Here is a 15637-nt window from a genome sequence, read left to right as displayed (position 1 = left end):
AAAAAATTGATTTGGTAACACCTTAGTTCCCCCAGCTCGCCAGCTCCCATGGTGCCCACTGACAACTTTCTTGACTCCCATCAAGAGTTTTTAGAAAGTGAATGAGGCCAAGTCAAGCACTTGCCGAGCAGCGTTTCTGATTGGCCACTGGAGATCTGATTGGCTGGGTGGATTAAGATAATATTGTTTCAGTGGCAACCACCACCACCACCACTAGGGTTGCCAAGTCCATCTTCCACCCCCAGCGGGGGACTTTGGGGGCGTTCCTGGAGGGGGCGGGGCATCCCTGACGTGATGACGTCACGTTGGGGACGTCCGCCCCCCCCCCCCGCCCGTGCGCCAGATCTCCAGAAACGGCAGTTCCCTACATTTAAAGGAGCCGGCGTTTCCCTTTTAAATGCAGGAGCCGGCATTTCCCCTTTAAGAGCAGCCGCGTTTCCCTTTTAAGAGCACGAAGCTGGCATTTCCCTGCAAGCTTGTGGAGATCAGGCTTGGGAGGAAACACGGGTTCCACACACTTAAAGGGAGAGAGATGAGTGGCTGTGGGTGTTGGGGGTGGCAACCCTAACCACCACAATGTTCATTTTATTCTCCCTCGCTCCTCTTTCACAGTGTATTTTTAAACTACCCCCCTTTCCCCCTGTTTTTGTGCTTACTCTGTGTGCTCTGATTCACCTCCTGCAGCAGCCATTTTGTCGTTGGCTCCACCTCCTGTAGCAGTCATTTTGTGGTTGTGCTAGGGCTGCCAAGTCCCCCCGGGGGGGCGGAAACCTCCCCGCCCCAGAGGCCCGTTCCCCGACGCCAGGGAATCTATTGTTTTCCCTTGTATGGTCGTGGCCCCACCCCCAGCGTGCCCGGCGTCATGACCTCACTTCCCTGTGACGTGCATGCAGCGCGCCGGGATCTGCTTGAGAGTCCCCCGCCGGCAAGGTAAGTGCCACTTGGCAACCCTAGGTTGTGCCCACCACCTTGTGTCAAAATTCCAATGGTGTCCACAGGCTCAGAAATTTGGGGTCTAAGTACCCCCATCCAAGTACTTGCCAGAGTCGACCCTGCTTAGCTTTCGAGATCTGATGAGATCAGGCTTACCTGGGCTAACCAGGTCAGGGCAACCATTTACTATTTTCTGACTTGCCTTCACTGCCCATGGCCTCATTTACACATCCTGCCACTTAGTCCCATCAGCACCCCATGCAATTTTATTTCTGAGTTTCCATCATGTCATCATCATGTAGCATCATGACATCTTTGACAAAATTGTGGTGGCTGCCTCAGCCAATAGAATTAAAAAGTAGCGTGTGCAAATGAAGGTGAGGCCAGTGAGGGTAGCACAATATAATCTGTAACAGGAGACATGCAGAGGCACACTGGCTTTATCCAGCCACACAGTTCTGCAAAACAATTGATGCTTCAGACAAGGGGGCAGTGATTCCCACCAGTTCCCCCTCCTATTGCAAACCTCCACTTTGCCTCTAGTCCTTGTTTCTGAGGGTCCTCTGATCCCCAGAAACAAAATGTCAAAGGCTTCATAGATTAGAGGGGGAATTGGGAGAGGCCTGATGGTTGGATACACCCCAGGTGGTCGAAAAAGTGTGCATGCACATGAAAGCTCATACCTTGAATAAACCTTTCTGGTCTTAAGGTGCCACTGGACTCTAAACTGGAGAACCGGGTATAGTGGTTAAGTGCGCGGACTCTAATCTGGGAGAACCGGGTTTGATTCCCCACTCCTCCACTTGCACCTGCTGATGTGACCTTGGGTCAGTCACAAGCTCTGGCACAGCTGTCCTTGAAAAAGAGCAGTTTGTGTCAGAGTTCTCTCAGCCCCACCCACCTCACAGGGTGTCTGTTGTGGGGAGGGGAAGGGAAAGGAGTTTGTAAGCCGCTCTGAGACTCCAAGTGAAGGGCGGGGTATAAATCCAATCTCTCCTCTTCTTCTCTTCTTCTTATCTTTAAATCGATCTGCACATTTCCGACCCAAAAATGGCCCTTCAGCAGAGGAACTAGCACATTTTGAAGATGCAATCGAAGGCTGAGTCTGTTATTGGAGCAAGATGAACTACAGGAGAGTCAAGAAACATGTTGTGTTCCATACAGAAAAAGAAAAAATGGTATACATCAAAGCAATAGAAACAAACACAAAATTAGGTAAGTGGTTTTTGCCTGTGCTTTAATTTTACCATGCATTGGGGATTGCCTCCTGAATTTATATTTATATATCATTTTAAAAAGTATATGTAAATTGCCTTTCCACTGTCTGAACTGCCCAGGGCAACCTTGAAAGCATCAAAACATTTTCTTAAGCAAAACATACAATTAAAAACATTGTGGGGGGAAATGGGAATAAAAACACCTTTTAAAAAGGAATTGATGGATGCCGTTTTAACTACCTGGCATTACTTGAAGGATGGGTCAGGGGGAGGAGCCGGGATCTGTTTTGCTTGGATTTCCAAATCCTGGCAACCGTGCCGATAATAGCATTTTCCCAGGTTATCATATAAGACAACTTAATTGTCAAAGGACAGACTATCTGTCTCCAACGTTCAACTGCCTAAGGATCCAGGAAGAAATCCATTCCTGGGGCCTGCCAGTTTGTCTCTATGGCTTAAAAAAACTTTCCTCTAAAGAATGAACTTCTCTCTCCAAGCCCCTTTTTGTTATTTTATTTATTTATTTACTTATTAGTTTGATTTATATCCCGCCCTCCCAAAGGCTCAGGGCGGCTCACATGCGGCAAAGCCGAGTGCAAAATACAATACAGTATATAATAAACAGAACATTTAAAATCACAATAAAACCTTCCAATAATACGGTGCTATACCTATATTAATCATCCAAGATGGGGACAACCCCCCCAGGTTTGGATTGGTTATGTTCCTTTGGTAGCCATCGGGAGTAATAAAAGACTCCAGTTGCGTCCTATTAGCACCTTTCATTTTGATCGGAATAAGGGCTGAACTATATGTTTGGTTTTTTAACAAGTTGGATCCCAACTTGGGTTTCTGCAGTCTCACAACCACTGTGGGGCTCGGAATGCCACAGTGGGTGGATGGGTGGGAGGGCTCTCGCCTTCCCCTTCAGCTGTTTCCCAGTGCAGAAGCAACACTTGTTTTTGCTACCCCACAAAAAGAATCCCTCCCCAGCAATGCTCCCTCTAAGCTGTGGAGTCCTGTGAGGAAAAATTCTACTTTGTGTGCTACCGGCATTAAAGTTGTGAGCAGGCAGGTAATTGGGCTACTGCATAAATTAGTTTGCTCTGGACTGGAGCCATCCTTCCTGCGCTAAGACAAAAAGGTGTGAGCTGGAGGCTAAAGAACTGTGAGCTAGCTCACACTAACTCAGCTTAGAGGGAACACTGCTCCCCAGTATAGTTTCTTTGTGGGAAAACTGCGGGGGGGGGGGGCTCAGGAACCCTTCCTCCCCATGTGGCAGTGTTCCAAGTATGGGAAATAGTTGCGGGGTGGACCGTAGGGAAGGTGGGGTTTGGAGAGGAGAGGGACCTCAGCAGGGTACAATGCCATAGATAGAGTCCACACTCCAAAGCAGCCCTTTTCCCCGGGGGAGATAGATTTCTGTCAGCTGGAGATCAATTGTAATAGCAGGAGATCTCCAGGCTCCACCTGGAGGGTGGCAATCCTAGTTCCAAGCCCTTTCGGAGTCTCTTTTATTTTTTAAAAGTCATTCCCTGCAGCAGCTGTGCAGAACCAAATTGTGTCCCGGGAGCCCAACTTGTTAAAAAAAAAAACCTGAACACATAGTTCAGCTGCCAGGTAGGCTGTGGAGATGTGCTTTGTTTGGTGTAGTGGTTAGGAGCGGCGGACTCTAATCCGGGAGAACCAGGTTTGATTCCCTACTCCTCTGCATGCAGCTGCTGGGTGACCTTGGGTCGGTCGCAGTTCTCTCAGAGCTGTACTCTCAAGAGCAGTTCTCCCAGACCTCTCGCAGCCCCACCTACCTCACAAGGTGCCTGTTGTGGGGAAAGGAAGGGAAGGAGATTGTAAACTGCTCTGAGACTCCGAGTGAAGGGCGGGGTAGAAATCCAATCTCTTCTCTTCTCTCTTGTTTCTAAACAGCAAAGGATTAAGATGTCGTTTTGCAGCAGTACAGCCAAACGAGGTGAAGGAAACCCACCAGCTGCATCCCAGTGAATCCAGGAAGGTGGATTCATGCCAATAGGTATAGGAGGCCTGAAATACAAAGATCTGCAAATAAGTGTACCACACCCCTGCATGGTTCAGATGACTATCAACACCAGAAGAGTTTCTGAGAACAGAGATATATATTATTGAGTTATTCCCACTTCTGAGTGACATGAAGTTCTGGGGGCTATGCTACCAGGTTTGTGTCCCTTTTAGATGAGAGAACACTGGAGATTGATGTCTTTATAATAGCTAGTTTATTTACAGATATGCAAGCACAGCAGAAGTGAAGGCAAATACGCTCTCATAACCAATCTGTACAGCCCCTTCGCCAGCATCAGTTCCCCAGGCTTACGCAGAGCCAGCATTTGGGGTTGGCATGGCTGGAGATTTTCAGAAGCCCACAGTGTTGTCGTTCACCCACCCAGTGCTATAAGGACACAGGAAGAGCCCTGCTGGATCACACCAGCGGTCCATCAAGGGCAGCATCCTGCTTTTCACAGTGACCAGCCAGATGCTCAGGAAGGCCTGCAAGTGGAGCTCGGAGGCCAAAACTGCTTCCCAGACTTTCCCCCCCCCCCCTCAGCCTCCAGTTTTCAGAGGTACGCTGCCACCAGAACATTAAGAAGAGCCCTGCTGGATAGGACCAGTCAGGGGTCATTTCCTGCAGGAGCGGAGCGCCGGCAATAAAGAGCCCAGGGGGCGGGTACATGCAACAAGCCCCGCCCACTGCTCCCAGCAGCCACGAGGAGCACAAGGATCTTCACATCCCGTCCCCCCCCCCCATAGCTAGCAATTCAAAACAGCCCAGTGGGGCCTGAGCAGTGGGTGTTGCCTTCAGACACACTTCCGGTGATACCAGGGGGCGTGGCATATGCAAATGAGTTATGCAAATGAGTTATGCTAATGAGCCCCTGCACCTCTTTTTCTACGAAATGACCCCTGGGACCAGTGGTCCATCTAGTTCAGTATCCTACTTCACACTGTGGCCAGCCAGCTGTGTTGGAGGCCAACCAATAAGGCAGAGCGGGCCATAGGGTTGCCAAATGGTACTCACCTCCTTGGCGGGGGACTCCTGGGGACCTCCCGGTGCGCACGCGCGACGTATCTACGTCACCCGGATGTGACGTCGCACGCTGGGGGCGGGGCCACAGCCATTTGAGGGGAAAACATAGAGTTTCCCCCTCAAATGGCTGTGGCCCCGCCACTAGCAAGCAACGTCACATCCGGGTGATGTGCACGCGGGGGTGGGGTTTCCCCCAGGGGCCGATTCTGTCGCATCAGAAATCGGGCCGCCAAAGCGGGGGATTCCCCGCCCCCTGGGCCCATTTGGCAACCCTAGCGGGCCAAGGCCTTCCCGGATTATTGCCTCCTCATAGCACTGGTCTTCAGAGATTTACTGCCTTTGAATATGGCAATTCCTTTTTGTCACCATGGTTAGGAGCCATTGGTGGACGTGCCCTCCACAAATCTTCTCCCAGGAAACCTGGTACATGACTCGGTCATGAGTGACCACAGTCTCCACCTCCTTTTGCAGGGAACACCCTTTCAAAACAGCTGCCTTCGTCATAGGAGGATTCTTGACTCTGAACCTCCTCAAATTCTGTGAAACCTTCCAGTGTTTTGAGGTAGGACTTGAGCACCCATGGCAGCCATGTTGTGATTGGTCTCTCATAGGGTTGCCAGGTTTGGGTTGGAAAAGCTCGTCGGAGGGGAAAACCATATGGTTTTCCCCTCTGACGAGCTCAGCCACGCCCCCAACGTCAGCACGTCGCCTGACGTGCTGCCGGCGCGCGCACGTCCACGCGACTCCCGGACCGTGGCGACGCTCCCCCGCCGCGGGGGGAAGAAGATTTGGCAACCCAAATTTGAACTGACAACCTCAGGGATCACTCTGCTGTTTTTTAAGCAACTATGTCACACCACCTCATTATATAGTATTAATATGGTACTTTGAAGCACTTTGCATGCATCATCATGCTAATCAGCCTTATACCTGCCCTGTTAGGTAGGCCAGCATTATTATTATCTCCTTACTGACGATGGAGAGCTAAGGATCCTGTCTTAGACCACTGAATGGATTTATGACAGAGATGAGAGTCAAACCAAGGACTTGTTAGGTGACACCCATTATGCTACACCAAATCTCTGAAGCTGCTTCCTCATGGGGATTTTCCCCTGGGTGGAATACATCATACCTCCTCTTTTGGGACGCGCTTTTCAAACACAAGGGCTACGGTGGCTCAAGTGGTTAAGATGTTGAACTGCAGACCGGAAGGTCGGTAGTTCCGCAGTTCGAGACCCGAGTGCTGCATGACGGAGTGGTTCCAACTCCTGCCAACCTTTCAGTTCAAAAGCAAGAAATTGCAAGTAGATAAATAGGTGGGAAGGTAACAGCGTTCCGTGTGCCTCGGCGTCTACTCATGCCGGCCACATGACCACGGAAACGTCTTCGGACAGCGCTGGCTCTTCAGCTTTGACTGGGTTTCGAGCAAGGGAAACCTTTACCTTTACTTCCAAACACAGCATGTGGAGCTCCCAGGGCTTTTCCCTTTAAGCCAGTGCATAGGAAAAACCCTCCTGTGCTCTGACTTAGAGGGGACCTGGCAGGGTGGTTGTGGGCAGAGCCTTTGTGTGGAAGCCCTGCTCACAGCCAATCCAAGAAGGAGGCGGACCTAAGCCCTGCTTTTGTCCCTCTCCTTTCAGCCTTTGAAAGGGGCTTAAAAAAAAATAATTCACAGCAAAGCTCCACTCAGCTGTGAGCCATGGGTCAGCTGTGAAAAGGGAAAGGGGGTCCCACTATGAAGGTGTGGGGCAGCAGCTAGTGGCATGGGCACAGGACAGGTGGACCCAGTCCTGCTTGGGTTGCCAATCTCCAGGGGTTGGCTGCAGATTCCCTGGAATTATAATTGGTCGTCAGGTGATGGGGGAGATCATTTCTTCTGGAGGATATGACTGCCTTGGAATGTGGACTGTATGGCATTATACCCTGATGAGGACCCTCCCCAATCCCCCCCCTCTCCAGGCTTCCCCCCCCCCCCCAAATCTCCAGGTATTTCCCAAACTGGAGCTGGCAATTCTCTCTCCGCCCTACCTACCTCTGCCCGACTTGCTGGTGCTTCCACAGCAGGGGCAGTTTCCCCACCCCCATGTGGAAATAGCTTACTGCTCTCAAAGTGATCTAAAACGTGTGATTTTTCAGTCAAGTTTTGTGTCTAGCGTCCTCTCCTTTACTTTGTGATGGCTGGGCCCAGTAGTAATATACAGGGTTGCCAAGTCTGAATTTTGCCACAGCGGGGGACTCCCGGCTGGTGGCTGGAGTGTGTGTGCGTGCGCGAAGCGCACGCGCGGCGCCACATCCACATCACTCGGAAGCGACCACGCGGGCACGCTGGGGGCGGGGCCATGACCATCCAAGGGAAAAGCATAGAGTTTTCCCTCGGATGACCATGGCCCCGCCCACAGCGTGCCCGGCGTGGTCGCGTCTCTTCCGGGTGACGTGCACGTCGGGGTGGGGTTTCCCCCGGGGACCGATCCGCCACTGGCGGGGAACGGGCCTCTGGGGCGGGGATTTCCCCGCTCCCCGGGGGGACTTGGCAAGCCTATTCCTGGGAGAAGAATTTCTAGAAAAAATATTGAAAGCTCAAAGGATAGTCTGATTCCAGATATAGAACCCTCTTTTGATTCTATCAGCCTCTCCTTTAAGTCCTTCCCATCCTTCTGAGAACCTGTTTGGTGTAGTGGTTAGGAGAGCAGACTCTAACCTGGGAGAACCGGGTTTGATTCTCTACGCCTCCACTTGCAGCTGCTGGTGTGACCTTGGGTCAGTCATAAGTTCTTTCAGAGTTGTTCTCTCAGGGGCAGTTCTCATAGAGTGTCTGTTCTGGGGAGGAGAAGGGGATTGTAAACTGCTCTGAGACTCCTTTGGGTAATGAAGGGTGGGGTATAAACCCAATCTTTTCTTCTTCTATAAAAATTTTATTTGAGGATGAATTTAAATTTCTCACACAACCCCTTGTGACACGAACATTCTATGTGCAATCAAACTGTTGGGCCATTTTCTGTTTTCTTGAACCAAATGTTACCTCAAAAATGTACACCACTCCTCAATATTAGTTGTGAATCCATGCATTACACACACAAACACGCAATGTACACTGGATGTATAAACCCTTTGTGAATTGCTAATAAAAACTGTACAACATGCACACAACAATATGCAGAAATCTATAATGCGGAAAATAAAAAAGAATAAAAAATATAAATGAATATAAAAAGAACTGAAATAGGGAACGCCGGCTCGTTCTTAATTTAATTTAGACCGTCTCCCTGACCAGTTTTAGACAGTAAGCATCTGTCATATCTTAATTGATGGCATCTACTAAAGTCTTTGCATACTTCAGCTGAAGGAATGATAGAACTTGTTTCGGGGAACTAGAGAGCTCCTCTGTTCAAATTACAAGCCCTAGGATGCCTGAGAAGCCCATCTATTATCTCTTTGACAAATCAAAAGTAAATCTCCCTATTTATCATAAGGGAAGGACAAGACGGAATGTATCCAAAAATGAAAGGTGGAAGATTTAGAGGCTACTGGGGGTGTTGTTTAGGTTACCAAGTTTTGATTTCAAAAAAAGACGGGAGCCAGGGGAGAAGCCGTTTGGAAGCTGACTGGTCAAGAAGGGCACTAGGGTAAGGGGTGGAGCACTATACATTTGGAATCCCGGGTTCTGTGGCTTTTCGGACCACAATACAACCCAGACAGTCATGTCAGTAAAATATGGCAGGTTAACGATCTAGGTGGCGTAAAAGAGATTTCACTGGCTAGGTGTTCTGTGAGGACCATTTTGATAACATAGGTCGCAGGTCATAGGATGGTGGAAGAAGCTGAGAAGAAGAGATAGAATTTATAACCTTCCCTTCACTACCCGAAGGAGTCTCAGAGCAGCTTACACTCTCCTTTCCCTCCCCCTCCCCACAACAGACACCCAGTGCGGTAGGTGGGGCTGAGAGAGCTCTTTTGAGAACTGCTCCTGAGAGAACAGCTCTGAGAGAACTTGTGACTGACCCAAGGTCACACCGGCAGTTGCGTGTGGAGGAGTGGGGAATCAAACCTGGTTCTCCCAGATTAGAGGCCACGCTCCTAACCACTACACCAAACTGACTGAGAGAAGGGCACGTACAAACCATGTATGTTGCCTGGAGTTCCTTGGGTGAAGGATGGGATAAAAATGTATTAGACGGATAGATAAAACACCCCATGAAAGGAATCTTGATTCAGCTGTACATAAAAATCGATCACATAAAGCTTGTTTTTTGGTGGTGTTTGATCAATGTTCAGGTACACATTGGTCACAGAGAGAAGGGGAAAGTGTTAAATAAACTTAAGATATGGAATGCTTTGGAGAACTGTGGATGCAAAGTGCCTCGGTACAAAATCCCAGAATTTTTTAAAAAAACTCAAATTATGATTGATTTAAACTTTGGAAACAAGTCCAGGTCCTTTGAAACTCCAAAACCCAGGAAGAAAATTGGATAAGGAGAATTTCAGAAATTTTCCTTGTGGACTGGCTGCTGGACAACTTCAAGACAATCCCAAAGTCTTGGGAGCAATCCTCAGCATGTATATTTCAGTGCTTCCAATGCTCAAAGTGCTTTCCATATGTTATCTTATAGTTGTCACAACAGTCCTGTAAAGTAGACCAGCTTTATTTTCCTCATTTTACAGGTCTGGGGAGGGGAATAATGGTGTGGGAGAATGATAGTGCAATTCTAAACAGAGTTACTCCTGTCGAGGGCCTTTGGTTTCAATGGGCTTAGACTGGAGAAACTCTGCGCAGGATTGTGCTGTGTGTCCTCTACTGAGTGCATCAGTGGTAGAATTTGAACCCTGGGACTTTTCAGACCACCGCACATTCTCTTAGTCTAATCTCTATATAAGACAGAAATCTACTAAGGGGGTGCAGTTGAAGGCCAAAGAAGACGATGCACATGACAGACATGGAAACCGAGATGGAAGCGGAGGCTGGACGACCATCTTTTGGGTATGTTGTAGGGCTATCTTTCAGCTATGCTCCTGCAGAGTGCAGGGGGTTGGACTAGATGACCTGCAAGGTCCCTTCCAACTTTAACATTCTATGATTCTATTACTATTACGCATGTCCCAGCAGTCCTCTGTGGAAAATGTTTTGTATTTTTATTATAGTTCCCTTCCTTTGTATTTTCTTTGTTTGAGGGGATTTAATTAATTTGCAGCTATTCCCTCTCTCTCTCACACACATACACACTTTTTTTTTTGCCTGTATGGCTGTGGTTCACAGAGACACATGACACACGCGCACTCACTTTTTAAAATGATTTGCTCCTCAATAAAAATATTAAGGAGATGAGAAATGAAAAAAAAATTATCAAATCAGCAGCGCTGCTCCTTCCTTAAAAGTTCTGGGGCGTGAATTGAGGGTATACATGAATCATCATTAAAAATTATAGACTTTAAGCAGGTGTGTGCAGGTACTCGGGTGCGGTTTCAGCAAACAAAGAATTCTAGCACAGCCATAAAAGTTTGGCATGTGCTTTTAAAAAGTTTAACAAGACAAGAGGCGGGCTTCGTTTATTCGATAAGGGCCAAGTGGATACAGGGTTGGCGTTTTTCTGGTAAAAAAAAAAAGACACACCCCAATTCAGCAAAGTTGCATCGGGGACTCTGGCCTCTGAACCAGGGCTGAAGCTGTGCCTGGTTCACCGAGCTCCCTCAGATTGCCTGTTTGCAGGGCCCAGAGCCCTCTTCAGGCATGGGAAGGAATCAAGAGCATCTCAGTGCTTCATGTAATGTCTGATTCGGCCTCAGAGTGCCCTCAGAAGTGAAATTTCCAGGCAACTGGAGGTTCCTGCAAAACATGAGGAGAAAAGGTTTTCACCCGGTCTTCTGTAGAGATCGGTGAATATCCCATCCTTGGGTTCTTCTTATTTAAAGTGATTTCAGTTCTTTTTTCTACTTTTCACTGTTGGTTTTGAAGACTTTTTTTTAATGTGTATGCGTGTGGGGGAGATTTCTGTATGCACTTTATACAACATACACACCATATACAGTGCTGATTGATGGACGCAGAAATAATACTGAAACATACGTTTTACGGGAGAAATTCAGGGTCAGGTAACAGAAGATGGCAAAAGATAAAGATAAAGTAGCAGAGCCTTTGCTTTGCATGCAGAAAGTCCCAGGTTCAATCCCAGCAGTTAAAAGGGTCAGGTAGAAGGTGATGAGAAAGACTCTCTACCTAAGACCCTGGAGAACTGTTGCCAGAAAGGAAATGACTGAATTTGACAGACCAAAGGCCTTACTCAGTGTAAGCCAGCTTCATGTGTTCACAGGATGAATCACAAGTTCAAGTTGCACAGGGGAGAAACTATCAAAATTGGATTTTTTTCAGACCGAAACAACAGGGATGAGAAATCCAGTATCATCCTCAGTCTTGTGAAATTTGTCAGGTTGATCTGCCCCATCTCTGCTTTACAAGCTTCTGCACGCACTCAGCCTGGAAAGATATAAACTTATTAAACATTTTTCTGCCAAGTCAGACCACGGCTCCATTGAATTGGCTCCTGGAGAGCCAGCTAGGGTGTAGTGGTCAAGAGTGGCAGACTCTGATCTGGAGAACCGGGTTTAATTTCCCAGTCCTCCACATGCAGCCAGCTGGGTGACCCTGGGTCAGTCACAGTTCTCTCAGAGCTGTTCTCTCAGGAGCAGTTCTCTCAGAGCCCTCTCAGCCCCACCTACCTCACAAGGTGTCTGTTGTGGGGAGAGGAAGGGAAAGTGATTGTAAGCCACTCCGACACTCCTTCGGGTAGTGAAGGGCAGGGTATAAAAGCAATTCTTATTATTATTATTCTGCAGGTGCAGATAGCTAACACAGAAGGGGCTGGAGATACTGATTATCCAAACGCGTCTCAACAAACTGCACACAATCCAGTTCTGGAATTAATTTTAGAAGTCCTTCACACAAGAATTCAGGAAGAGCAATATGTGGGGCAGGGCAAACCAACAGAACAATCCAGGAAAGGAAACAAAGAAATCGAATCATCCCCAACTGTAAGCTCTTTGGGGCAAGGACGTGTCTCTTTTGTTTGTACAACTCTTTATCAACTGTCATGTTGATACTGATATTAGATAACATGAATCCAACCAATTGTTTTCCTGACGTATCGGTATGTCAGGACTTTCGTGAGGGTTGACTCAGACTCCTGGCACAATGGTAGCTTCTTGGTTGAAGCCTTGTGGGCAGAACATGTTTCTGCCAGATGTTTAGGAAAAGACCATTCATGCTTTCCAGTGCCTGCCAAGGAAGTGATCAAGACAATACAGATTGTGAGGTCGGCAGGGGCAACTGCCCTAGGCCCATGCTTGGAGGGACCCCAGTCCCCCATTTACTCTCCCCACGGAAGGAAAGGGGAAAAAAAAGAAGAGTATGCTGCTGCCACCACCTGGTACTCAGGAACAGGGATGCCAGCCTTCAGGTGGGGCCTGAGGAAGAAAAAGAGAAGAGGAGAGGAGATTGGATTTTCCCTCGGGCCACATGTTTGACACCCCGCCCTATACGGTCACTAAGTGGATTGTGTCCTGGGTTTTTTGGATTTTACTTTTGGACCGGCATGGCCTGTGAACAACTTCTTCCAATCGATTGTAGTGATCAGTGTGATATTTGTTGACGGCGCTGTGGTTGAGATGCTGCCAGTGTGGACGCTTGTGAGCAAGATTGTGTGGGTCAAAGCTGAAAGGCTTAAAATCGGCATGAGCAAGAGAGGGCGAAACAGGGAAGGCGGAGGAGGAGGAATTGGAAACTGAGCAGCAGCAGCAACCAGAGGTGGGGGGAGATGCTGAAAGGCAGTGGGAATCCTTGCCTGTCTGAGTGCAACATGTACCTGTCTTGGCTGATAGTTCTAGGTTCTGCTCCTTGCTCCGGCGTTACAGGTAGCCCTGCTGTCCTTCGTCCTTTTAATCTGTTTTCCTTGAAAGGAGGGCTGTTTGCGTCTATGCCTTGGCAGGGCTGCTGGATCATTTTGATTCAGCAAATAGCTCCGCTTGACTGTGTTTGTGTTCCCACCTCATCAGCAAGGTACTTAATGGCAGGCTTTTAAGCCCCCCTGTGCTCAGAGCGCTTAGGAGAGGAGACGATTAAGCAGCTGTGTGTGGGACCACGAGGGAGGGGCATTGCAAATGAGCCATGCTTTGCACCTGTCAGACAGAAGTGTGTCCTGATGTCTGAATATCGCCTGAGATTGCAGATGTTTGTGACGATTGTGCGATCCTCATTTAGGATTGCAGTGCAGTAGATAGGGATGCCAGCCTCCAGGAGGCACCTGCAGTCCACGAACTTAACCAGTACACCAAACTGGCTCTCCTGGAGTTACATCTCATCTCCCGACTACAGAGATCTCTTCCCACGGAGAAAATGGATGCTTTGAGGGTGGACTAATCCCTCTGGAGAAGAGGGATGCTTTGGAGGGTGGACTCTTTGCCATGGGACCCCACCAAGGTCCCTGTCCTCCCCAGGCTCCACCCCCAAATCCCCAGGAATTTCCCAACCGGGAGCTGGCAGCTCCACTCCCCACTGGTTGCATGGGCCAAGGGCACCTTGCTTGGCCCTGGTGGTGGGGTGGCAGGGATTCTAGGGTCCCATCCTGGACATTTGCTCAGGGCCCCAGAATCATCACGGAGACTGTTCCTGCAGCCGATCCTTCCGGCTTCTTTCTCCTTGCCTGGGATGGCAGGTTGATCTGCAGAGCAGGCACATTCATTTCCTTGCCATGGATACCTCTTTGGTATGATTTCTGCATACCCAGCTGCTCTGAAAGGAGCAAGAACAGGTGAGGCTGAGCTCCTCCCCTCCACCTGGTTAGTTGGCAATCCTACCCAGACGGATTTATCAACACTCCACAACGCATCAGGCCACACCCTTGGCATGTGGCTACCCTGGCTTCTGCCTGACTAAGGCTGCAGCTATATTTGTGCTTCTAGCAGAGCTGTTAGGCCCTTAACATCTGTCTGGGAGATAGGTGAAGAGGTGAAGCCTTTCCTAAGGGCGCTGGGAAAAGCAACACCAATTGAACTTCTGCCTTCAAATGCCTCTTCAAGAGCACAACAATTAATGCAAAGAAGGAGAAGGGGAAGGGGAAACTACTTGCACATCTGCACGCTGTCCATAGTTTGAATGCCTGAAGCATTTCTTTAAATGTGGGAGGAGGAGGTGTGCATCTAATTTTTAGAAGCTGTATATGTGACTTCCCTGACCGTTGCCGGTGCAGTGGATAGGGTTGCCAGATCTGGGTTGGGCAATACCTGGAGATTTGTGGGTGGAGCCTGAGGAGGGCGGGGTTTGGTGAAGGGAGGAACCTCATTGGCATATAATGCTATGGAGTCCACTTTCCAAAGTGGCCATTTTCTCAGGTGAACTGATCTCTGTTGCCTAGAGATCAGGAGAACTCGGGCCTCCACCTGGAGGTGACAACATCAAAATATAATGGGAAAATTTCCAGTATAAGCCAGATAAGACAAACAAACTGGAAACACTACTACCATCAACGATAAATATAGCCAATGTAATATCCTTATTAAAAACCTTTATCTTAATGATTTCACGTTACTTTCAGTCCTACTCAAGCCTGTGGTAAGAGGGCAACTGAAACCACTATAACAATATTATATATATACTGTCTTCCAAACAGAGGAGGAGGAGATTGGATTTATACCCTGCCTTTCACTACCCAAGGGAGTCTCAGAGCGGCTTACAAACTCCTTCCCCTTCCCCTCCCCACAACAGACACCCTGTGAAGCAGGTGGGGCTGAGAGAGCTCTGACAGAAACTGTTCTTTTTCAAGGACAGCTCTGACAGAACTACGGCTTGCCCAAGGTCATCCAGCAAGTGCAAGTGGGGGAGTGGGGAATCAAACCCGGTTCTCCCACATTAGAGTCCACGCACTTAACCACTTCACCAAACTGGCTCTTACACAATTTACAATAATAAAAAGCGATGTTAACAATCTTATATGTTTTTCATTCACAATACACAGCTCCAAGGAATGTCACAAATAATTTAAACGGGCTGCTCCACACATTTCCTTCCTAGTGTAAACAGCAGTAGTGCCAGCCAGTAGTGCTCCTCAGGGTCTTGGCCAGAGAAGGCCCTTTGCCAACACCTGCTACCTGAGATCCTGCAAACTAGAGGTCCTAGGGATTGAATCTGGGACCTTCTGCATGCAAAGCCTGTGTCCTATGCCCTGCTCCTGTAACAGAGCCCTAAAAGGCCCTGTAACACAGCCTTAAAGGTAAAGGTAAAGGTTCCCTTGCTCGAAAGCCAGTCGAATCCGACTCTAGGGTTGCGGTGCTCATCTCCGTTTCAAAGCTGAAGAGCCAGCGCTGTCCGAAGACATTTCCATGGTCATGGGGCCGGCATGACTAAACACCAAGGTGCACGGAACGCTGTTACCTTCCCACCAAAGTGGTA

Source organism: Gekko japonicus, unplaced genomic scaffold, assembly GCF_001447785.1.
Source record: "Gekko japonicus isolate JY-2015 unplaced genomic scaffold, Gekko_japonicus_V1.1 scaffold1, whole genome shotgun sequence".
NCBI classification, from domain to species: domain Eukaryota; kingdom Metazoa; phylum Chordata; class Lepidosauria; order Squamata; family Gekkonidae; genus Gekko; species Gekko japonicus.
The sequence above is the reverse complement of the archived record's forward strand: the minus strand, read 5'-3'. Positions refer to the sequence as shown.